We start from the raw sequence: 22,570 nt of genomic DNA, 5'->3' as shown, positions 1-22,570 counted from the left end.
CGATTAACAAACTTTTCTGTTTGAAGTGGAAAATTTCTTTTATTTTTTTAAAAGACTTTATTTATTCATGAGAGACACACGGAAAGAGGCAGAGACACAGGCAGAGGGAGAAGTAGGCTCCTTGTGGGGAGTCCAATGTGGGGCTCTATCCTGGGACTCCAGGATCATGACCTGAGCTGAATTCAGACACTTAACTGCTGAGCCACCCAGGCATCCCAGAAGTGGAAAATTTCTAAAGTCTATGTTCTATATCCTAGTAATTGGAATATATAAAATATAACTAAACCTTTTTTAAATGAGGCAGGTCTTCTGTTAAAGAATGTTAGTGGGTTTTATAGGCAAGTGCTTTCAGAGCTGGGTTTTGATTCTGTCAGAATTCTTGGTTGCAAGCAACAGTTAATGGACTTTGGTTTCTTAAGGACAGAGGCCACTCAAATGGGAGACATTCAGTATTGGGGCTAAGCTTCCAGAAGTAATGCCCAAATACAGCCCAAAGACCTGGTTCTATAAGGCAAGTACTATCACTGCAGCCACTGACTACTTGGTAGCATAGTTTTGAATGTACCTACTATGCCAGGAACTTCACCTTCCAGCTCCTGCTGTGGCCACTAATATGAGAGACAGAGAAGGAAAGGAGAAGGACAGAGAAAGAGACAGGGACAGAATTTTGAGAGCACTCCGTGGCAGTGTACTTTCTCTATCAAGACTGGTGTGAGGATGCCTGGGTGGCTCAGTGGTTGAGTGTCTGCCTTTGGCTCAGGGCATGATCCCAGAGTTCTGGGATCAAGTCCCATGTCGGGCTCCCTGCTTTGAGGATTATGGAACCTGCTTTTCTTTCTGTGTCTCTCTCTGTGTCTCTCATGAGTAAATAAATAAAATCTTTTTTTTTTTTTTGAAGACTGGTGTGATGCTACAAAACTTCGCTTCACGGATGCGCCCTTGTGGTGAGGGGTTAACTAATATTTTCAGCTCCTACTGGGGAAGACGGTCTTCTCCCAATCCAAACTCATAAAGTATGGAATTCCCCCAACAAAGAAAGGGGTTCATATGGGGAAACCAAGATGAATGTCACATGCTCACTTTAGGTTAAATATATAATATTCCAGGGCAATTTCTGGCACTCACTTCTCTGTCTGTGTCCTGATATGAGCACAGTTCCTTGTTTCAGGGAAGTGGGGCACAGCCTGTGTGATGACAGTGTAATGTCGTTGTCTTTCTGTGGGGTGAGAATCAGAATCTCTGAGGGTGCTTTTTTGTCCTGGGTTAAGTTCTTTAATTCTTTAATCTTTGAAGTTTGGCTACTTTGGCATCATTAAAAGCATCTTATTTTAGCATCCAGAGCTATTTGTTTTATCTTCATGGGCTTTTTTTTTTTTTTTTTGGGCCTTTTTATTTTTTAATAGAATTTCAGGAATTTTACTCCTATTAGTCTATTAAAGACAGGTGGTGGTGTTTCAACTGCAGATATAACTGGGGGATCCTGTGTTCTCTATTTCCTTAGTGCCAAGTAGTTTTGAAATGGGCTCTGGATATAAGTTAATTCAGGTTTACCATTGTCTGGTTCTGAAGAAGTTGGGATAAAATTCATTGTGTGAATGTAGATGAGAGTCTCAGTTTACTTTTGTGTGTATGGAAGTGATCCTGCTAGGGATTGTTGGGCACTGGGAGAAGGGTAGAAATGGTAGACAAAGAGGAAAGGCAGACATGGGGCAGGAATCCAGACTCCAGGGCACTGGCGCTGGGACCATGTTTCTTACTTCCAAAACGGTCTTCCAGAAATCCCACCACCTATGCTCTTGACCTTCAAGCACTGTCAGTATTTATTGCACCTGCCCATCAGCTATTTTTATGATTTTTAGAAGCACTGGTAGTAGATATTGATGGGAAGGAAGAGAATGTTGAAAAGAATTACCTAAAATCATAATGCCATATTTTAAAGAAATAGATTTAGTTCAGATCCAGGTTCTACCCCTGACTTTGTGAACTTGGGCACATTATAATCAACCCCTCTGATCTCCAATGTCTTTCTCCGCAAAGTGGGATAATGCTTGTTTTGTGTAGCCTTTGAGGATTAAATGAGGTAAATAGGTAAGTTGCCGGTTATAGAGTAAGTATTCAGTAAATGTTGGATCCCTCCTCTGGAATTTATTTATGTACACTGACCCTGTCCCCTCTTGTGATGACTTTAATATCTGTTTACAGTTTTGTTGATGGAGGATAGTCTCAATCCAGAGTTTGACAGCCTTTCACTCCTGCGTAAGTCCAGTGTCACCCCTGGAATCAAAATGAACTTTCTAACTTTTTTCTGCATAACTTGATGGAGTTAGGAAATCATGGCTGTTTTGGAAGGATGCCAGCATAAAAGCTATATACCAGGAGAAATAAAATTCTGGCAAAATACTTCCTCTAAGGAATACTTCTGTTTTTGGAGGACTACCATGCATATTTTGCTTTATGTTGTATTTCCTGAAGCATATTTATTTATTTATTTTAAAGTAATGCAATAATTTAAAAGAAAGCACCATCTTGGCTTCTATCTCCCCCCGAAGATGATAGCTTCCTTCATTAGGATGCCTAATTAAAAAGTAGTATTTGTGCTTCCTCTGCCAACCTTCCAAAAAAAAAAAAAAATTCACTGCTGGGCGGAGGAAGAGGTTGATAAATAAAAAGTAATTTGTTCATAAAATTTATAAGCTGCTGCAAATAAGGGCCCAGGAAGAAAGTGCCAAGTCAGCTTTAAATGAGAGATAATAATCACAACAGCAAATGTACAAATGCATTATGGTAAGGATAAATCAACTGCCAAGGCTCGATGTGAGTAATACGGAAAAAACAACCAAGTGGAGAAATGTCAAATGAAGGATTATCATTGCTTGTGAAGAATCTATTGAAACTGTGAGTCCAGAAGGATTATCTGCTTCCCCAAACCTTAAGGGCTTCTACTGACTAACAGCAGCCCCAGCCCCAGCCCCAATAAACTATTTTCCTACCAGTGCCTAAGAGTTTTGGGTCTCAGAGACAGGCTTTTTCAGTGGACTGTGTCTTTAATTGCAGAGGGAGCCCTAAGAGAAGGCCCCCCTGCAAGTTCTGCTTGGGGCGAGAGGTGTGTATCATCAACTGGTCAGAAGTTTGCTTCTTTAGCTGGCCTTTGCCATCCGGCGCGTTTGTGGAGCATCTTAGTCTTGACCTCCAAGAGTAAATAGTTCATTGACCAAGCTTGACTTTATAGCCGTAAAATAACTTGAATTTTATTATTTTCTTCCCCTGTCCCTTTGCATTTATTGTGTGGAGCTGGTTCCTCTCTAGCCCCAGATGAGAGATAGAACTTACAGCGCACTGTAGCAGCTCTCCGGCCCCTCAGTAGTAGGCCATCCTGTTGGTGCGTCCTGGGCGGTAGGAGACCAGAATGAGTGTGCTTCATTCAAGGTCAGTGCTTCTCCTCCGCCCCCAGCTCAGGCCCACTGAAGGCTGTAAGCACTGGGAGAGACCTCAAGGCCACTATCTCAGATCACCTGCAGGGTGGAAGGTGGGAGGGGCTGAGGAGAGAGCCAGGAGAGGTGTCACCTGACTACTTCGGCGGTTGCCTGGGCGGCTAGCGGCGCAGGTGCACTGACTCGATTGTGGGTTGGCCGAGTGGCCCTTCCTCCAGGGACCTGTCACCTGCAATCCATCACCAGATCTCTTAGTTCTGTCTTCAAAAAAATTTGCCCCATCTAACCATCTGGTACCTCGTCCACGGCTCCCCATGCTCCAAGCCACCACCAGTTCTCTCCTGGATTTTGGTAGTGACCTGCTCTCAGATGGTTTTTCTGCTTCTGCTTGTGTGTGTGTTTTACATACAGTAGCTAGAGGAACCCTTTAACATAGAGTTCAGATTATATTATCCCTTTGTTCAAACCATCTGGTGGTTCGTATCTCACTCAAAAGCCTTTGATATACTACACGGTCTACTCTTCCTCAACTATACTTTTTGGACCTCATCTTGCACCAGTCTCCTCAGTTTTCCAGAACACAACAGACCTCAGGGCCTTTGCATTTGCTGTTCCCTCTACCCATGATTCTTTCCTTCAGATACTCACAGGCTTACTCCGTCATCTCCTTAAACATTTTTGTGCAAAAAACAAAACAAAAATCCCCCACAGAAAACACACATACACACGCACAAGAAAACCCCCCATCAGCTTTGTGCAAATATCTCTTTCTTAGTAAGGATTTCACGGATTGTCTCACTGAAAACTGCAAACCCTTCCTTCCCCAAGCAGTCTCCTGATTACTCCCCTGTCTTATTTTTCTCCATTATACAGTATTTTCTGACCAACTATATGTTTTTATTCATATATACTTTTTTCTTCCTTTGCTATAAACTTAACAAAAATTTTTATCCGTTTGCTCCCAGTTGTATCCCTAGCATGTAGAACACTGCTTGGCACGTAGTAGGTGCTCCACAATATTTTTGAAGCAGTGAATGAATGGCTGATGACCCTTAAGTTTTATTGTAGTTTGTGTGTTCACACGATTCCACCTTGGCTCTTGAGAGTGAGGTCGAGTTCTGAGTCATTCTGTTCCCTGCATATCTAGCTGAGTGCCCAGCAGAGGATGAGTTCTCAAGAAAGTGTTTATGGAATATGTTACAGAATGCCTGAATCAAGGTGGATTGTTGGAGAGGTGAAAAAAAGGAAAGGAGGAGTCAACTCTTGCAGAAGATTGGGGAGGAGAAGGTTATGAGGCAAAGTGACATGGCTAGATCTTCAAGGGAAAAGACATGGTGGAGTGTGGGGTGGGAGGAGGCTGGGACCTTGGAAGTGTGCTGGGGTAGGGTTCAGACAAGTTGCAGAGGGACGATGGTGGAGGTGACAAAGACTGTCCCAGAGAAGCCTGTGAGGGGACTGCACGGAATTCAGCCCGAGGAGAAGTCGGTTGGGGGAATATATGTGTGTGTGTTGGCCAAGGGAGGATTGAAGATGTCTGGATGTCTCGTGGAGAAGGAGACTGAAGGAAGATTCAGTTAAGAGGGGGATAGATGTTGGAGGAGATTTGGGAGAGGTGGGAAGAGATTGGCCCGAGAGGACAGGAGGAGATCCAGTCCTGGATCTAAGGTTGGGGGCATCACTGGTCCCTTCTCTAAGGTTGGGGGCATCACTGATCCCGGCGTGGATGCTGAGCTGTGGAGTGAGGGGGCAGGGAGGAAGCTACCTCCCTCATTCTTTATTTATCTTTATCATTCATCTTTCTGCCTGCCTCATCCATCCATCCATCCATCCATCTGTCCCTCCTTCCATCCATCTTTCCACCTATGCCTGTATCTATTGAATATTCCATTTGTCTTAGAAACCAGCCTGATTTCCCTCATCCTTCTGATGGCTTGTCTCCGTTGATGTGGGGGACCCCGTGGCATTCTGAGGTGTAGAGAACTTTTTCAAGGTATGTGCAGCTGTCTGTGGCAAGCGAGGGGTTTTGAATTACCCTGTGCAATGATTTCTCTAGCCTGAAGGTCACTTTGAGGTCAGAGAGACACAGTACAAGATAAAAAAATAACAGCTTACTAACATTTAGAACACGATACTTTTCAAAGTACTTTAAAATCCAAAATCTTCTGGCTCATTGCTTATTTCCCCCTAGTTCTCTGCAGACTTGGAAGGTTGGTTGTAGGTAAATGATTCCTGCCTTTCTCCGTAATATCCAGCAGAAGAATTGATCAACACTTTTTTTTCCCTCTTCCAATAATTACCATTTCTTTTTATGAACAATGGAAGGGAACAAAATAAAGAGTAAATGGAAGAGATGAAAAAGTAAATCCCTGCCTTGACGCTCTGTCCAGTTAATGAACCCTACAGAGGAACCATATTAACCCTGGCACCCCTTTTAATGATGGAATAACTCAATATGTGCACTCATTCGGGACATTTATAGATTATTAATTACCCAAGCTCTGAATGCAATTACCCAGAGCCTCTTTTTCCTCGCTCGCCCAGTGTCTTAGACCTGCTTCCTGATTCACCCTCGGGCGTGCGAAGCCCCAGTCAGGCCCTGCACCCCTTGAAATCACCCTGGCAGTCTCCCCCGGCCCCCACTTGGGTTGGCCTGGCCAGCATCTCATGCTAGTGCCTGGTTTAAGTATCGATGTTCCAGGCAAAGGTGTGAGGGTGACGGTGGCTTCCCCCAGTCACGCTCGTGGTCACCCAGGGGACCTGGGGAGCAGGGTGCAGGGACTGATTTATTTTGGAGCCTTAGGGGACATTCTTATTGCCCTTGCCTCTGAATCTGTGCTTGAAGACAGCTCAGAAATAACGAGGGCTGTTAACTGGAGAAAGGGACACGCCGAGCAGCTGGCCCACCAGAGGCCAGGGGCCTCCACTGATGGTAAACCTGGGCGGAGATTTGGAAACGGAGGTTTCCTTGGGGAAATTATTTTGCGCTCCCAGATGTGCAATAGTTATTTCAGTAGCAATGAGGGTGACCTTAAGGAGGGGAGATTTCTGATGTGACTCCAGGCTCAGGCTTGTGGAGATTTACAAAGCAATTTTTTCCCAGCGCCGGTAGTGGCCTGCCCTGGGGTGCATCCCGGGGGCCCAGCAAGATGGGGCATGGACTTTACCCTTCCTGGGGCGGAGGGAACACGGGGTCCCTCTCTCCCCCGGACGGTCCAGTACTATTATATTGTTTTTCTGACTATAAACATAATATATGCTGATTATAAAGTGCTAAACCTTTTCGACCCAAACAAAACAGAAAGTTAAAGTCTCCTTAATTCAACACCGTATTATGCTGAGTGAAATAAGTCAGTCAGAGAAGGACAAACATTATATGGTCTCATTCATTTGGGGAATATAAAAAATAGTGAAAGGGAATAAAGGGGAAAGGAGAAAAAATGAGTGGGAAATGTCAGAGAGGGAGACAGAACATGAGACTCTCCTAACTCTGGGAAACGAACTAGGGGTGGTGGAAGGGGAGGTGGGCGGGGGGTGGGGGTGACTGGGTGATGGGCACTGAGGGGGGCACTTGATGGAATGAGCACTGGGTGTTATGCTATATGTTGGCAAATTGAACACCAATAAAAAATAAATTTATAAAAAAAAAATTCAACACCATAGACCTAACCATCATTACAAGTTGTCGCATACTGTTCTAGAAGGGTCCTACGCATCTATAAACACGTGTCATATGTGTCTTTTAGATAAATAAATAATAGTAAACCTTTTCTGTAAAATTTTTTAACACAAAATATTTCATAGCTATCATTTTTTTTTTTTTTTAAGATTTTACTTATTTATTCCTGAGAGACACACAGAGAGGGGCAGAGACATAGGCAGAGGGAGAAGCAGGCTCCTCGCAGGGATCCTGATGTGGTACTCGATCCCAGGACCCTGGGGTCACACCCTGAGCCACCCAGGTGCCCCCCACAGTCATCTTTTTATGAGAATATATATAGATTTTCTTATTCTTTTCCAATGCTTAAGAATGTGCAGTTATATGGCTGTCATACAATTTATTTGGTCATTTAAATGTAATTAAAAATTTTTATGAGTCATGCTGCAAAAAGAAATCCATACATTAATTTTTGTCCATTTTTTAAATTTCTTTTGGGCAGATTCTATACGTTTAACAGCTTAGGGCAACAGGAATATACATACTGGTGTAGATGGTCTAATTCATTATCTCCCTAAGGTTGAACTGATTTATCCTTCACCAACTGGAGTGCTTTTGCTTCCACCAACTTTAAATATTATAGTCTCTTTAATCTTTGCTAATCTTACGGTGGAACATCATAGGTCATTGTTATTTTAATTTATGTTTCCCTGATTACTAATCAAGTTGAATACCTTTTCATATGTTTTTTAGCAATTTGTGTTGTTTCTTTCGAAATTGCCCTGTTCATGAGTCTTTATTTTGGGGAAAGGTGACAATACTTGTCTTCTTTTAACTGGTAGGTAAGAAGTCTTCAGAAAATAGAGATACTAACATTTTTTACTGCTCTGGGTGTTACGTATTTTCTCCACAAAATATGTTTTATTGCTGCTTTTATTTATAATTTTTTTTTAAACCAAGAATGTAATAAAGGTTCACTCATTGCATTTAGCTGTTAGGTACATTTATTTATTTATTTTTAGAGAACAGTCGCTCAAAATTTGTTTCCAGAGAATATTGACGTTTTGAAAGACTGAAATTGATTTAAAAAAAATGTTCTGTATCATATTACATAAGTTTCCTTCTATTCTTGGTGTACCAGTGGGTTTAACCTGAAATGAATATGGGGTTTATTAACTGCATTTTCTCCATTTATTAAAATGATAATTTGGTCTTTTACTTTAGTCTGTTCATCTAGTGACTAAGATCGATAGATTTTCTAATGTTGATCCGTCCTTGAATTCCTGAAATAAATCCTAGTTAGAGATCCTATGTTGTTCTTTTGTTGGTTCTATTTGTTAATAGTATTTTTAGGTGTGTATGTGTATGTGTGTCTCTATTTGTGTAGGTGTGTATATATGTGCCTGTATATATATTTTCATAAGTAACTTATGATTTACTTTTTTCCCATTATCTTGGTCATTTTTGATATCAGAATTATATTAGCGTTTGTGAAATGGATTCTTGAAAGCTTTGTAGAACTTTCTTATAAAGCCAACATTTGAAATTTTGGTGTAGAATTGAGTTTGCTAATTTTTTCAATTTCTGTTCTTTTATAATTCAAGTAGTTTTTTAGAAAAACTGCTTATCTTTTTTTTTGGCTTTCACATTATTGGTGTAAGGTTGTAAGTAGCATTATGTTATTAAAGATAGTGTCTTCCCCATCTGTAGTTATATTTAATTTTTCATTACTGTTGTCATATGTGTGTTCGCAAAACTTTTTTCCTTTTATCGGATTTGCCAAACATCTCTTTTTTTAAAAAAATTTTTATTTATTTTATGATAGTCACACAGAGAAAGAGAGAGAGAGCAGAGACACAGGCAGAGGGAGAAGCAGGCTCCATGCACCGGGAGCCCGATGTGGGATTCGATCCCAGGTCTCCAGGATCGCGCCCTGGGTCAAAGGCAGGTGCCAAACCGCTGCGCCACCCAGGGATCCCACCAAACATCTCTTAAAGCTCTTTTAAAAAGAACTAGTCTTAGTTTTACTCAACAATTCTGGTTGTTCTAAACTTTCTAACTCATTGGTTTCCTTTGTTTATTTTGTTGTTCTTATTCTAGCTTCTGAGTCTAATGTTCCAAAAATATTTATTCTAGACATTTCTTGTTTTAGGAAAAAACTTATTTAAGGATATAATTTTCTCCTGAGTAAGGTTTGGCTACATCCCATAGAATTTTCCATGTAGTGTTTCAACATATGTTAGTTTCCAAGTAATTCATAAATTAAGTTTTTATTTACTCTTTGACACAAGAGTTATTTAGGGGAGTGAGGTTTTAGATTTAATTACATTTTAATCAGTGAGTGATTCCTATAAGATTTCTTCTTTTAGAAACTTATTGAGAAATTTTTTATGGCTTATTAAATGATATTTCTATATATTTTAAATGAATGTTCCATGGACATTTGAAAGTAAAGTGACCTCTCCCCTTTTTAGAGAGCTCATGATTTTCTATGAAGTCAGGCTTCTGATGGGTATTATTCACATTTCTGTATATTTATTTTTTGTCATCTTGACATGAAAATTTTGGGAATGGTTTGTTAACTTTTCCCACTATACCTATGCGTCTGATAATTTGTTTTTCTTATTTCTAATACTTTTTTTATTTTTTGGAGAAAGTATAGTAAAAAAGTTAAGGTCCCTGATTCTGGTTCATCTGCCTGGCTCGAATATCAGCTCCACCCTCACAAGCTGACAGACCTCGATAGCTTGCCTCAACTGTAAAATCACATCACCTGCTTTATAGGGCTCTTGGGAAGATTGCATGAATCGCTGTGTGTAAAGAACTTAGAACTGTGCCTGACATAGTGTGAGCACTCTATTACTCTTTTATGTACATGCTGCCATGATATTGAGAGTGAAAAGTTTTCCAGTTGCTATATATTTTGGTATCTATTTATTGATATGAAACAACTTTCTCTGTCCCACATAGAGCTTTTTACCTTGAATTCTGTATGAGCTAATGCTAATATTAGTATAGTGCTTTCTTTTTGTTTGTATTTGTCTGGTCTGTCTTTGGGCATCTGTAGATTTTTAACCTTTCTATTACTTTGTTGTATTATTATTATTATTTTAAAAAATATTTTATTTATTTATTCACGAGAGACAGAGAGAGGCAGAGACACAGGCCGAGGGAGAAGCAGGCCCCATGCAGGGAGCCCGACGTGGGACTCGATTCCAGGTCTTTAGGATCACGCCCTGGGCTGAAGGCGGTGCCAAACCACCGAGCCACCCAGGCTGCCCTTTGTTGTACTATTTGTGTTCGACATATCTCTTGTAAACAGCATACAGTTGGAGCTTGCTTTTATTTTTAATCAGTCTGAAAGCTATCTTTTAAGTTATCTTTTAATAAAGGAACTTGACCTGTTAACAATTATTGGGATTACTGATATTACTGGTATTCCTCTCATCTTTATGTTTATTGTTGGGTATGTTTCTAGATCTCTTATCAAGTTTGGATTGTTGTCCCAGGGGCTTCTAGTGCTAGTAGTTAAATTTAGATCTTTCTAGGCTAGCATGGCTAGAAAAATGTTTGCTTATCCTGCTTCAAAGCAGAAAAACCCAGAAGGTAGCTAGGGGACATAGCATCTGAGGTCATACTCTTTTTGGTATGATATCTCAGATTTGAGTTTTCTTGTAGATATCCTTTAGTGAGTATGTAATAAAAGCCAGATATATATATATATATATATATATATATATATATATATATATATATCACGCAACATACCTATCTCTGTCTGTTATCTCTGTCATCTCTATCTCTTCATTTAACTCTCACAACAACCCCACGATATATTATTTTATTTATAGATAGGGAGACTAATTAAGGAAAGTAGGAAGTGCTCCTGAGGAATTAAAGAATAAATTATTTATCATGCGTAAACTTATTCCTTTTCCCACTATCTATGCATGGGCTATGGAGAGGCTAACAATGGAGTCTTGAATTGATCATTATTGAGTTTCTAAATGAACAGGCTGCCAATGCTACTGGCAACAGTGGGGCTTCTTATTCTGCTTTACCCATTTTTCTTACTGGTTTAAGTTTCCTTCTGAATTGATTGTTCTGGATTGGATAATCCACAGACTAGTCAAAATTTTTTTTTCCCTGCTAGAGGAAAGAAAAGTGCTATGTGCCACATCCTGTTTGTCTTTTTTTCAGGGACTGGGTCTAAAGTTAGTGGGACCTGGGCTTGCTGGTCTCACAGATCCTGGAAAAGAGAAAGCTTGTTTTATCCATCTTTGTGTCTTCAGTGTCGACACTAATGCCTGGTCCATAGGAGGTACCATTTCTTAAAATGACCTGAGCTCAGAAGGGAGGAAGTTATTTTACATCAACATTGGAATTATGTGGTTTTAGAAAAAAGGCCCCTAGGATACAAATGTATTCTCTCAAAATTATGCCTCCTATAACTTCAACACTACTGTCTGTAATGCAATAAGAAAAAAGTGTGTTTATAAGTCTTTTAAGAGCTTACTCTGGGCAAAAGCAGCATGTGCTTTCAGTAGGAGAATGTCTGAGTTACCACGGAGAGAATGACATTGACATATGAATGACTGTGTGCATTGGTAATGCAAGTGAGGACATCCAACTAATAAAAGTGCTCCTGAGCCAGCTGCTGGGGAGACATATACCCCTGATCTCACAGGGATCCCATAGTTGAAAAAAAAAAAAAAAAAAAGGCAACCCAACGAAAACTCCCAGCTTACATCAGGGAAATACTGCTGCCGAGCTTTAATGAGATCCCTAGGTGAATCAGTTTTTTTTATATGCGCCTGTTTGACTTCCAAAGATATCTGGCTAGACCTTGATTGATTGTCAGGCTTTTTAAGTAGCATTGATTTTTACTGCTGCAACATTGAGATGATGAGGTCAGTGTGTTTTGCCACGTTATTGAAGTTCTTGTTAAAGCGACCTGGAGGCTGTAAGCACATCTAGCCACTGGCTCCTTTGCTTGTGCTGTTTGAGAGATAGGAAGGTTGAGGTAAGTAAAATGATAAAGTCAGAAAGGTTCTCCTCTCTGATTATGAGGGGGTATCTCAGAGTTTTATGAATTATAATGGTAATTGATAGCTATTAATCATAGGTGGTAATTTCTTTTCATTATTAGCTCTCACATGTCTAGTATGTAAGTATGTAGCCCAGGGACTGTCATAAGCATGAGCCTCTTATCCTGACTCCTCCTCCATGAGGTAGGTGTTGTTCTCTCCCCTTTGTAGATGAGGAAGCTGAGAGTCAGACAGGTAGGGTTGCTCCCATGGGGCTAGCTAGTCAAGAGAAGAGCCAGGTTTTAGATCAAGTTGCGTCTAACTCCAAAGCCCATGATTTTAACTGCTGGTTTTCTATATGAAGGGCATGTGAATAGTTAGAGGTTCCCTTTTGATAAGATCAGAGAGCAGTGGTTGAAGCGATGACCCCTTTCTCCTGTGTGGACCTAGATCCTGGGAAAAAATGAAAACTGTGTGGTGCCTTGGGACACAGCAGCTTGACTCTCCCCACTTGGACCACCTGAACCTCCCTTCTGCTTGAAGGAGGCCATGGCTCTGAAGGGGCGTACGAGAGCTTTGCACATTTTGGGAATCCTCCAGCTACCATATATTGATCAGTGGCTGCCAGAAGCTTTAATCCGATTAGAGTCTGTAAAACTGGTTTCCATCTCTGGCGCCTGACTCAGGTTTCAGAGCAAGGGGAAAAAGTATGACATCACCCCTGCTTGCATCTGTGCTGGGTGGCTAATGAAATTACGTGATGGATTTGAGGACCATTAAAGTCAATGTTGATCCTTATTATTATTAAGAGTACTTTCAAATTTACTGCACCATAGGGCAGGCTCGAAAGCATCATTTTTCATAGGTGTGTTCATTGCTCTGGATTTTAGCGCACAACTCCGTGGGATATGGAGAATGCTAGCAGCACAGAGCATCAATTCTGAAATCTGCAGGATGAAAGTGCACGTAGTTCTTTTGCTGGAGGGAGGAGATGGTTCTGGGATTTTTCCATAATGAGGCATTGTGATGACCTCGGATTGAAAAAGCCTAAAATGAGACAAGACATGTTTGTCAAATATGAAGTACCGCTGTTGCCATTAGCATTAGCCCTAGTATTTTTACAGAAGTTTAAATGGTTAGTGTGCAGAAAGCATGCTTGGTTCGGGGCACCAACAATTTACTGAGCATAGATACTGAGCTAGCAGCAGAGGGACATCATACTAAGAGGAAAGACATGCCTGTTTCCTTCATCAGTATATCTCCAGGGCCCGGCTAAATGTCGGGCATGTAGAAATTACTCTCTCTTCAAAACAAACCAACTCTGTCTATGTTGTATAACATACATACTGTAAAGTGCATAAATCTTAACTGTACAACTCACTGAATTTATCCCCATACACATGTTAACACTCAGCTGTGAACATCACCCAAATTAAGATCTAAAACATTTCTGATAGGCTAGAAGGCTCTCTTTTGCCCTTTCGTGTTTTCCCAATGGAGATAACCATTATTTTGATTTTTATATCCACGGATTAGTTTTGTCTGTAATAAACTTCATATAAATTCATAGAAGTTGAATCTTCATGTAAACAGAATCACATAGTATGTTATCTTTTCGTCTGATTGCTTTTGCAACACTGTAAGCTTCATCTATGTTGCTGCATTAAGAATATGTAAAAGTAGTTCTTTTTTATTGCTTGTGCAATATTCCATTGCATAACTATTCCACCATTTATTTATTCCTCTATGATGGATGTTTGGATTGTTTCCAAATTTTCACTATTATAAACAAAGCTATTGTGAACATTCTTGCACGTGTCTTTTGATTGACTTCTTTTAGGCATATATGTAGAACTGGATCTGCTGGGTCATTTAAAATATTTTTGATTTTTGAGTTGTCTAATGGAAAAATACAGTTCTTTATGTGGCTGTGGCCCACTCAGGACTTGCAAAAGAGCCATGAGAGTCACCTATTCCCATGTGTTCTCAGTGAAAAATAATTCAATTAGAATATATTCAATTAGAATATATACAAATCACTCATGATTTACTTAACATAATAATGTAAACTTAAACATGGTTTTAAAGTATAAAACAATTCCAAAAAATTTGGATAATCTAGTAATTTCGGAACCCCAAGTTCAATATTATACTGCAGGTTATCTAGTATTAAATTCATAGTTAGCATATTAGTTCATTAAAAAAAATTACTGAGAGCCTATTGTATGCCAAGCATGTTCTAGGTATTGAGGCTATAGTAGAGAACTCCTACATAAGGAGAGGTTTCTGCCCTCAGGAAGTTTAAATTCCAGTGGAGAAGATAGCTCATATTTATTGGTTTGGTATATATTGTCTATCAAACATCACCAGTAAAACATACAGTGTGAACAAATTTGGGGGAGGATTACCAATAACCACTGCATTAGCAGCAGATCTATGGATGATTTGTATTTGAACTGCATTCACATGTAGCTGAAAACCTGCTTATTGGAAAACTAAAGGCCAGAAGACCTAGTCGTGTGCATAGTAATAATAAAATAATACTAGCTAATTATGTGGTCTAAGGACTTTACATGGATTACCTCTTTTAATCTTCCCAGTTCTCTGTGACATAGGGACCAGTCCCCCTTTTAATGGCGAAGACATGGAGCCGAGAGTTGCATAGCTTCCGTCAAGTGACACAGGTGATCTTGAGATTACAAACCAGGCAGTCTGACCCGAGAGCTCGTACTCTCCATGCCTACTTCACCCTAACCCTCTCCTTGTCCTCCAGCTGGGCGAATATGTGTTCCTATAAACTCTAAGTTTACTCAATGACATGTAATAAACTACACTAATAAAGATACTACGCTCATGGTAATTTATAAGGTAAAAGCAAAACTCGAATAGCCGTGACTGAAAACCATGACTAGTTGAAGATTGCATCGCAGATACATGACTCACAAATTGTTTCCTCAAGACTCCTGGAATGCTGTCTTGTAGGCTCATGCCCGATAAAAATTTTGCAGTATTTCCAAAAGAGTGGCTGCCAGACTTAGCAGAATGCTGAATTAAAGATTCAGGAAACTCTATTCATACATTCAACTTTGAAACTACTGCTAATCCACTTAGGGGGTTATTAGTAGGTAACATCCGGTTGTAGGCAGAAGTAGAAGCTAATGGGAAGCGTGTCATTTGCTCTTAGTCTGAGAAAAAGACTTGCATTTCTGGGCGTGTCGATGGCAATTGGAAGGCCTTTCTAGAGGCCCAAGGTCTACTCTGAGAATCACTGACCAAAGCAAAGAAAGCACACAAAGCACATTTCTACGCAACATGCTGGGTGCTCTGGCCGGCGCGATCTGTTAGGCTTCAGTGGGGCCTAATAAATAGCTCCTCCGTTTCCCTCTAGAGTTCTGAAGTAATTAAGAGATAATCAAGAAGTAAGCTACAGATAAAAATATCGCTCTTGTTACCGATTAAACTGATAATGGAGAACTCTGGAATGAGACAGAATTATACGGCCAGGTGCAGGCGGCACTGGATGGACAGGCCTTTCCAGGAGTGACGCTGTGGCCCGTGTGGTGTCAGGGAAGCTGGAGGAATTAGGTGCTGTCTCTGGGGCAGTGCTCCCCACTCCTACTCCGAGCTGCTCCACCTCCCAAGGGAGGAGGAAGGGGGGCGGTAGAGACAAGCCAGCGCTGTCACAGGAGCAGAACTCCCTCACACGGAAGGAAGCATCAGACCCAGGGAAGAAGCTTTTCCTGTTGCTACAAAATGCATGTGGTGTATATGCTGCGGGGCGACCGAGAAAGGGTCCATCTAAGCAGGAATAGGAGAAAGCACTCTCAGGAGGATAACTTGGCCTGAGTCTTGTAAGAAAACCAGGAGCCAGCAAGACGGAGCTTGGAAGGGAGGATGCTTTATTTTATTAAGTAATCTCTGCACCCAGCGTGGGGCTCAGACTTACAATCCCAAGATCAAGAGTCACATACTCTCCTGACTGAGCCAACCAGGTGCCCCCTGAGAGGAAATCCTGCCAGCTGATGGCTTTGGATGGGAACAGCGACTCTTCCCGGGGTCTCCAGCCTTCAGCACTACCCCCATCAGATTTTGGGCCGGTCACACAATCACAAGAACTAATTCCTTAAAACAAATATGTCTATAAACCTATCCAATTGGTTGTTTCTCTGAAGAGCCCAAATATAGACACAAAACAGTCGTCTGGCCTCTACTACTCGACATACTTTTGCACTGAGACCCGGCTTGCTGAAGCCTTTTTGTGATGGGGTGATCTGTGCTCCTGTCTTAGGACAGAGAAGGGAGCCCCCCCCCCTTAAGTCATGTAAAATCCTTAAATATTTTAATTGAGGAAAACAAAATTTTTAAAAATTTTTTATTTATTTATGATAGTCACACACAGAGACAGAGGCAGAGACACAGGCAGAGGGAGAAGCAGGCTCCATGCACCGGGAACCCGACGTGGGATTCGATCCCGGGTCTCCAGGATCGCGCCCTGGGCCAAAAGCAGGCGCTAAACCGCTGCGCCACCCAGGGTTCCTGAGGAAAACAAATTGAATAAATCAGGTATTTTCTACCTAGACCTTACTGGTAAGTAATGGTGACATTTAATTCATGATATATTTTACGTGGGGGAAAAATCATTTAGAACCTGCCAGAAATTAAAGTATTTTTATATACTTTACTGAATCCCAAAACAATACAACATAGCTTCTGTTCCCATTAGGGAGGATGCTTTAGGTCACACTCTGGCCTGCAGACCAAATCTGGTCTGTCATGTGTTTTTCTTTCGAAATAAGGACTTATTGGGACAAGCCACACTCGTTCATCTGCGTGTCGTCTATGCATTTGTGCTGTAATGGCACAGTTATACAGGGACAGAGACCATCTGGCCCCTGAAGGACTAAAATATTTATTCTTTGGCCCTTTATGGAAAAAACTTGCCAACCTCTGCCCTAGGCAGCGGGTAATAGTTGAGACAGTGAAGGAGGGTGGTGGTGTGCTGGGGATGTGGCGCTGGGTGCCGCAAAGGGGTGGTGACATTGGGACATGAAGCAGGAAGAGTATGGGTCGGGGGAGGCCAGGGTGGAGTCGTGAACGATACTCTGTGCTGGAATGTTCTGCAGCAGGGCAGGGCCACAGCTGGCCATGATAAGAAGGCTGGGAGAAGTGATCAAACAGATGGATCCTTGGTTCTTGGGGACTTTACAGACTCTGCAGAGAGCAGCGGTGCAGGCGGTCGGGTTAACCCTGCTAATTATATGCAGAAAAATGGGCAAGTATTTGACAAATAGATACTTTATTATTTTAAATTTTTTATTGGTGTTCAATTTGCTAACATATAGCATAACACCCAGTGCTCATCCTGCCAAGTGCCCCCCTCAGTGCCTGTCACCCAGTCACCCCCACCCCCTGCCTACCTCCCCTTCCACCACCCCTAATTCATTTCCCAGAGTTAGGAGTCTCTCATGTTCTGTCTCTCTCTCTGATATTTCCCACTCATTTTTTCTCCTTTCCCCTTTATTCCCTTTCACTATTGTTTATATTCCTCAAATGAATGAGACCATATAATGTTTGTCCTTCATAAAGAATTTACATTCTATATGAGCCAAAAGACACTTTTGAAAGCACTGTGGCGGTAACATGCTTAGAAAGGATGAAATCGGTCTTTTTTTTTTTTTTTTTTTTTTTTGAGTGGCATAGGGGTGAGGTACAGAGAAGACGTGAACTAGCCACAGGAAGTGGGAAGAGTGAGTTAGGAGGGGGGCCAATGTCAGGTCCATGGATGCAATTTAAGGTTGGAACAGAAAACTGAATGATGCAAAGCTGAGTCTTTGGCTGGGAGAATGAATGAGTTGGGATGTGGAAATAGGAGAGGAGCTCTGCACAGAAAGGGGGTCCAGATCTCGGGACCAGTCTTTTCATTTTGAAATAAGATGTTCTTCTCCACCCCCAGTTATTAGAATTAAAAAAAATTGTTAATGTATGAACATGCCTCTCCCTACTTTTTCCACTTCTACCCGGGATTGCTTTTAGTTTTTGGCTTCTGGGATTTGAGTTATGCCACTTAGGATAACAGAAAAATGCTGAACTAGTAGTAATAGGAAGTCAGAGTTGAGAAGAGGTAAAAGTACTGGGGGCGGGGGCTGGGGAGTGGCTAGAGAATATATCTGGGCAGGTAGAGGAAAGATGGGCAGCTTCCTGGGCAGGGCTGAGGATGGGAAGTTTTGGATAATTTAGAGAGAAGAGGAAAGACCCTTTGGGGCTGCTCTGGGCAGCTGTGGAAGGTAAATAAAATGGCAGGGATGATGAATTGAAGGTGTTGTGCTATTGATTATAAAATGGGTTCCATCTGATGTTTTTCGGTAGGCTCCATAAAGATGAAGACTGTTGCCACTCAATTCTTGGCTGCCAAAGAGTTGTTTAAATACGTCATTGTGCAGACACCAAACCAAAGAAGATTAATTCTTTTCCCTAAATAATTCTTTTTAAACTTTTAAGTTTCACTCAAGCAGTTTTATCAAAGTATAATGGGCAGACAGTAAACCATGCACATAAAGTGGTCACTTTTGTATGTGTTGACATGTATGTACCTGTGAAGCCATCACCGTAATCAAGATGGTGAACGTATCATCCCTCCCAAAAGTTTTCTCAAATTCTTTTGTAATCTTTCCCATTCCACCGTCTTCAGGCAACCACTCAGCTGCCTGCTGTCATGATAGATTAGTTAGGCTTTTCTAGAATTTTATATAGTGGAATCATACAGTATCTACCCGTTTCTGGAGGAGAAAAATTCTGGTTCTTTTCATTCAGATGAATTATTTTGAAGTTCAGTCTTGGTTTTGCATGTACTAATGTTCATTCTTTTTTTTTTTTTTAAACTACTGAATAGTACTTCATTATATGGATATACCACAGAGTGTTTACTTACCTGGTGATGAATATTTGAATTGTTTCCAGTTTTCGGCTATTGCAGTGAAACTGCTGTACACATTTGTGTTTATGTCTTTGTAGGACATGCTTTTAGTTCTGTTGGACAAATACTTAGAAATATCATGGGTGGATCACACAGTAGGTTGTATGTTTACTGAAGAAACTGCTGACATGTTTTCCAAAGCAACTCTACCATTTTACATTCCCACTAGGACTGTAGGAGTGGTCCAGTTTTTTTTTTTCCATTTTTCTAATTTTTATTTTGGTTTTACAAGTTTGTTTTTTAGATAAAGCCCTTATGTTTACTAATATGTAGTGGCATTTATTACAGTTTTTCATTTAAAATCATAATCTTGGGATGCCTGAGTGGCTCAGCAGTTTAGCACCTGCCTTCAGCCCAGGCTGTGATCCTGGTGTCCCAGGATCGAGTTCGGTGTTGGGATCCCTGCATGGAGCCTGCTTCTCTCTCTGCCTGTGTCTCTGCCTCTCTCTCTCTCTCTCTCTCTCTGTGCCTCTCATGAATAAATAAATAAAATCTTTGTCTTTTTGGGACAGAGTGCTCAACTTCCATAAATTTCCCATGCAGTTCCACTTTACCTGAAAGCGCCTCGATGGCCTTGAGGGCCCAGCTCTCATTTGGACAGTCCATGAATGCATAGCCAGTCTTCACCAGGAAGGGTCCCGACACCAGGATCTTGGCGTCCTTGAAGATACTTTCCAGGTCCAAAGTCCAAGTCCTCATTGCCACTTGATATGCTCAGTCTTCTTAATTCTAGCTATTTAAATAGGCATGCCAATAGCATCTCAGTAGGGTTTAATTTTTAATTTACTTAATGATTAATGATGTTGAACATCTTTTCAGGTGCTTATTTGCCATTAATGTCTCTTCTTTGCTGAAGGATCTGCTCAAATCTTTTGACCATTTTGTACGGAGTTGCTTTAAGTCTTATTGAATTTAAGAGTTCTTTGTATATTCTAGATTTAAGCTCTTTATCAGATATTTGATTTATAAATATTTTCTTTCAGCCTGTGGCCTGTCTTTTTAATTACCCTCAGAGTGTATTTCAAAGAGCAGATGTCTTTAATTTTGAGGAAGTTCTGTTATCTATTTTTTTCTTCTTTGGACTATGCTTTTGGTGTTGTATCTAAGAAATATTTAACCCAAGACCACAAAGATGTTATCATACATTTTCTTCTAGATGTTTCATAGTTTTAGATTTAGTTTCATATAGTTTTAAGTCTATGAACCATTCTGAGTTAACTATTGTATAAGCATGGAGTAAAGTTCTATCCCTTTTCCTTCTCTTCCTTCTTTGCATATGGCAATACAATTGTTTCAGCACCATTTATTGCAAAGATTATTCTCTTTCTTCTGAATTGCCTTTTCACCTTTTTCAGAAATCCATATATCTATATGTTCATTCCTAGAATCTTCCTTCTGTTCCATTGATCTATTTGTCTACCTTTGCACAAATGTCATAGTATCTTGATTACTAAGGCTTTATAATAAGTTTTGAGATGAGATGTGGTTAGTCCTCCAAGTTTAGTTTTAGTTTAGTTTTTTTTTTTTATCACAGTTCTTTTGGCTCTCTGTCCTCTGTATTTTCATATGCATTTTAAAGTCATTTGGCTATTTTTTTTTTTTGTTTTTTGATTGGAGTTGCATTGACTCTCTAGATCAATTAGGAGAGAATTAGCATCTTAACAATATTGAGTCTTCCAATTCGTGAATATGGTTTTAATTAGCTCTTTTGAAATTGGTCTCAGCAATGTTCTGTCAATTTATCACATTACATTTGGCTTTTTTTTTTGTACGTAACTTTTAATGAGCAAAATGAACAGACACATGTCTCTAGGTGAAAGATAACCAACTACAGAATTGGTCTGAAGTTGGCTTTAAAAAAAAAACACTTTATTTTTAAGTAATCTTTATACCCAATGAGGGTTGAACTTCCAACCCCGAGATCAAGAGTCACAAGAGCCAGCCAGACACCCCTGAAGTTAGCTTTTTAGGATGGTCATGGATACTCACTATGTGCTCTGGGAATGGCTCTGCAATGCTTCTTCCAAAACATATGGTCTTTTGTAGAAAATGGGCTGGGACAAAATCATAATGAGTGATTGTTCCTAGAGAGGGGTCAGGGGAAGTACATTAAAGGTACTCTGTGGTATATAGGGGTAATGAGGATTTGAATAGACACGCAAAGTATATCCAAAGACATTCCTCACATGCCAGATGGAGGTAGGTCTGCAGGAGATGGCATGTCACCCTTGCAGATGGTCATAGGAATGAGTGAGGGAAAAGGCTTCCACATGACAGCAGTGTTTCTTGTCCCCCATGATGAGAACATTTTTCTGAACCAATCCCAAGGGAAAGGGTTGAAATGGGAAGAGTGTTGGTTATGTCTATGTGATAGCAAATACTTAGGTGATAATCAGAAATTTTAGCATTTGGAAGTTTATTTCAATTCCTGCATTATTGCTATTGGGTGGATTTGATAAATGGCAGAGGTGAGCTTGTCTGGTTTTAGTTGCTTATTTCATGTCATAGGCACAGTTGTAAAATAGAAAACAGCTTATAGATTAGTTCTGGCAAAAGGAGGATTGAAATGAGTCAAATAGAACTCTAGCATGTCTTTTGTGGGAGTTTGAGGATATTGTCTGCAGTGAGAGTAACCCTGGCAATGGGAGATATACAGGTAAGGTCTACATTATGTTGATTGGGGCATTCAGTTTTAAATGAGACTTGGTGGCACTGTCAAATGATAGGTGTTCTATATCTGTTCTCTAGAGTCCCTTTGTGCCAAGGAGAGTCTTTGGGCACATCGTAAGGGCAGAAGGATGGGTAAGCCAAGTAGACAGAGAGGTTTACCCTCCATTTTTCTCCATTGTATCCCTGACTTCTGCATTCAACCAAAAGACATTCTCCTCCTTTTAGAAAAAAGTCTGTATTATGTATTAGGATTTTACATCAGAAGTTTGCTTTCTAAAGACGTGTGTGTGTGTGTGTTTGTGTGTGTGTATCTGAAAACTACTGGAGTAGACTAGATCCGTATAGTGATCAATGATGAATGCCTTCCTCAGAAATAAAGAGAAAAGGGGCACCTAGGTGTCTCAGTGTCTGCCTTTGGCCCAGGGAGTGATCCCAGGGTCCTGGGATCAAGTGTCCCATATCAGGCTCCCCACAGGGAGCCTGCTTCTCCCTCTGCCTATGTCTCTGCCTCTGTGTGTGTTTCTCAATAATAAATAAATAAAATCTTAAAAAAAAGAAATGAGAAAAATACCACATAAAAATTGTGCTTGTTGCCAAAATAGAAGAGGTTCCTCATATGATCTCCTGCTAAAGTGATGTTACTGATAGCCCAATGTTAGTGTTGCCAAATATTGCATGGGACATACTTATGCTAAAAATTATTCACTGTTTAATTGAAATGTGAATTTATTTGAATACTCTATTTTTATTTTCTAAATCTGGCAGTCATAATCAATGCATACATCATCACCAAATAGTGAATGGATTCTCCAAT

The 22,570-nt window shown here is 40.5% G+C and overlaps 1 protein-coding gene across 7 annotated transcripts in view; it reads left to right on the top strand.

Annotated features, from left to right (window-relative positions):
* LOC144314205 (uncharacterized) overlaps positions 1 to 22,570 on the top strand; it is a 375,014-nt gene that overhangs the window by 94,960 nt on the left and 257,484 nt on the right. Inside the window, exon 1 of one of the 7 annotated variants that reach the window (XM_077898050.1) lies at positions 16,551 to 16,700. The exons of the other annotated variants lie outside the window; for them this stretch is intronic. The gene's annotated coding sequence lies outside the window, so the exon portion shown is untranslated. Of the gene's footprint in view, positions 1 to 16,550; positions 16,701 to 22,570 lie in introns of those variants that run through there. 7 annotated transcript variants of the gene reach the window in all.

This window comes from Canis aureus, chromosome 5, assembly GCF_053574225.1.
Source record: "Canis aureus isolate CA01 chromosome 5, VMU_Caureus_v.1.0, whole genome shotgun sequence".
NCBI lineage: Eukaryota > Metazoa > Chordata > Mammalia > Carnivora > Canidae > Canis > Canis aureus.
The sequence above is the reverse complement of the archived record's forward strand: the minus strand, read 5'-3'. Positions and strand labels throughout refer to the sequence as shown.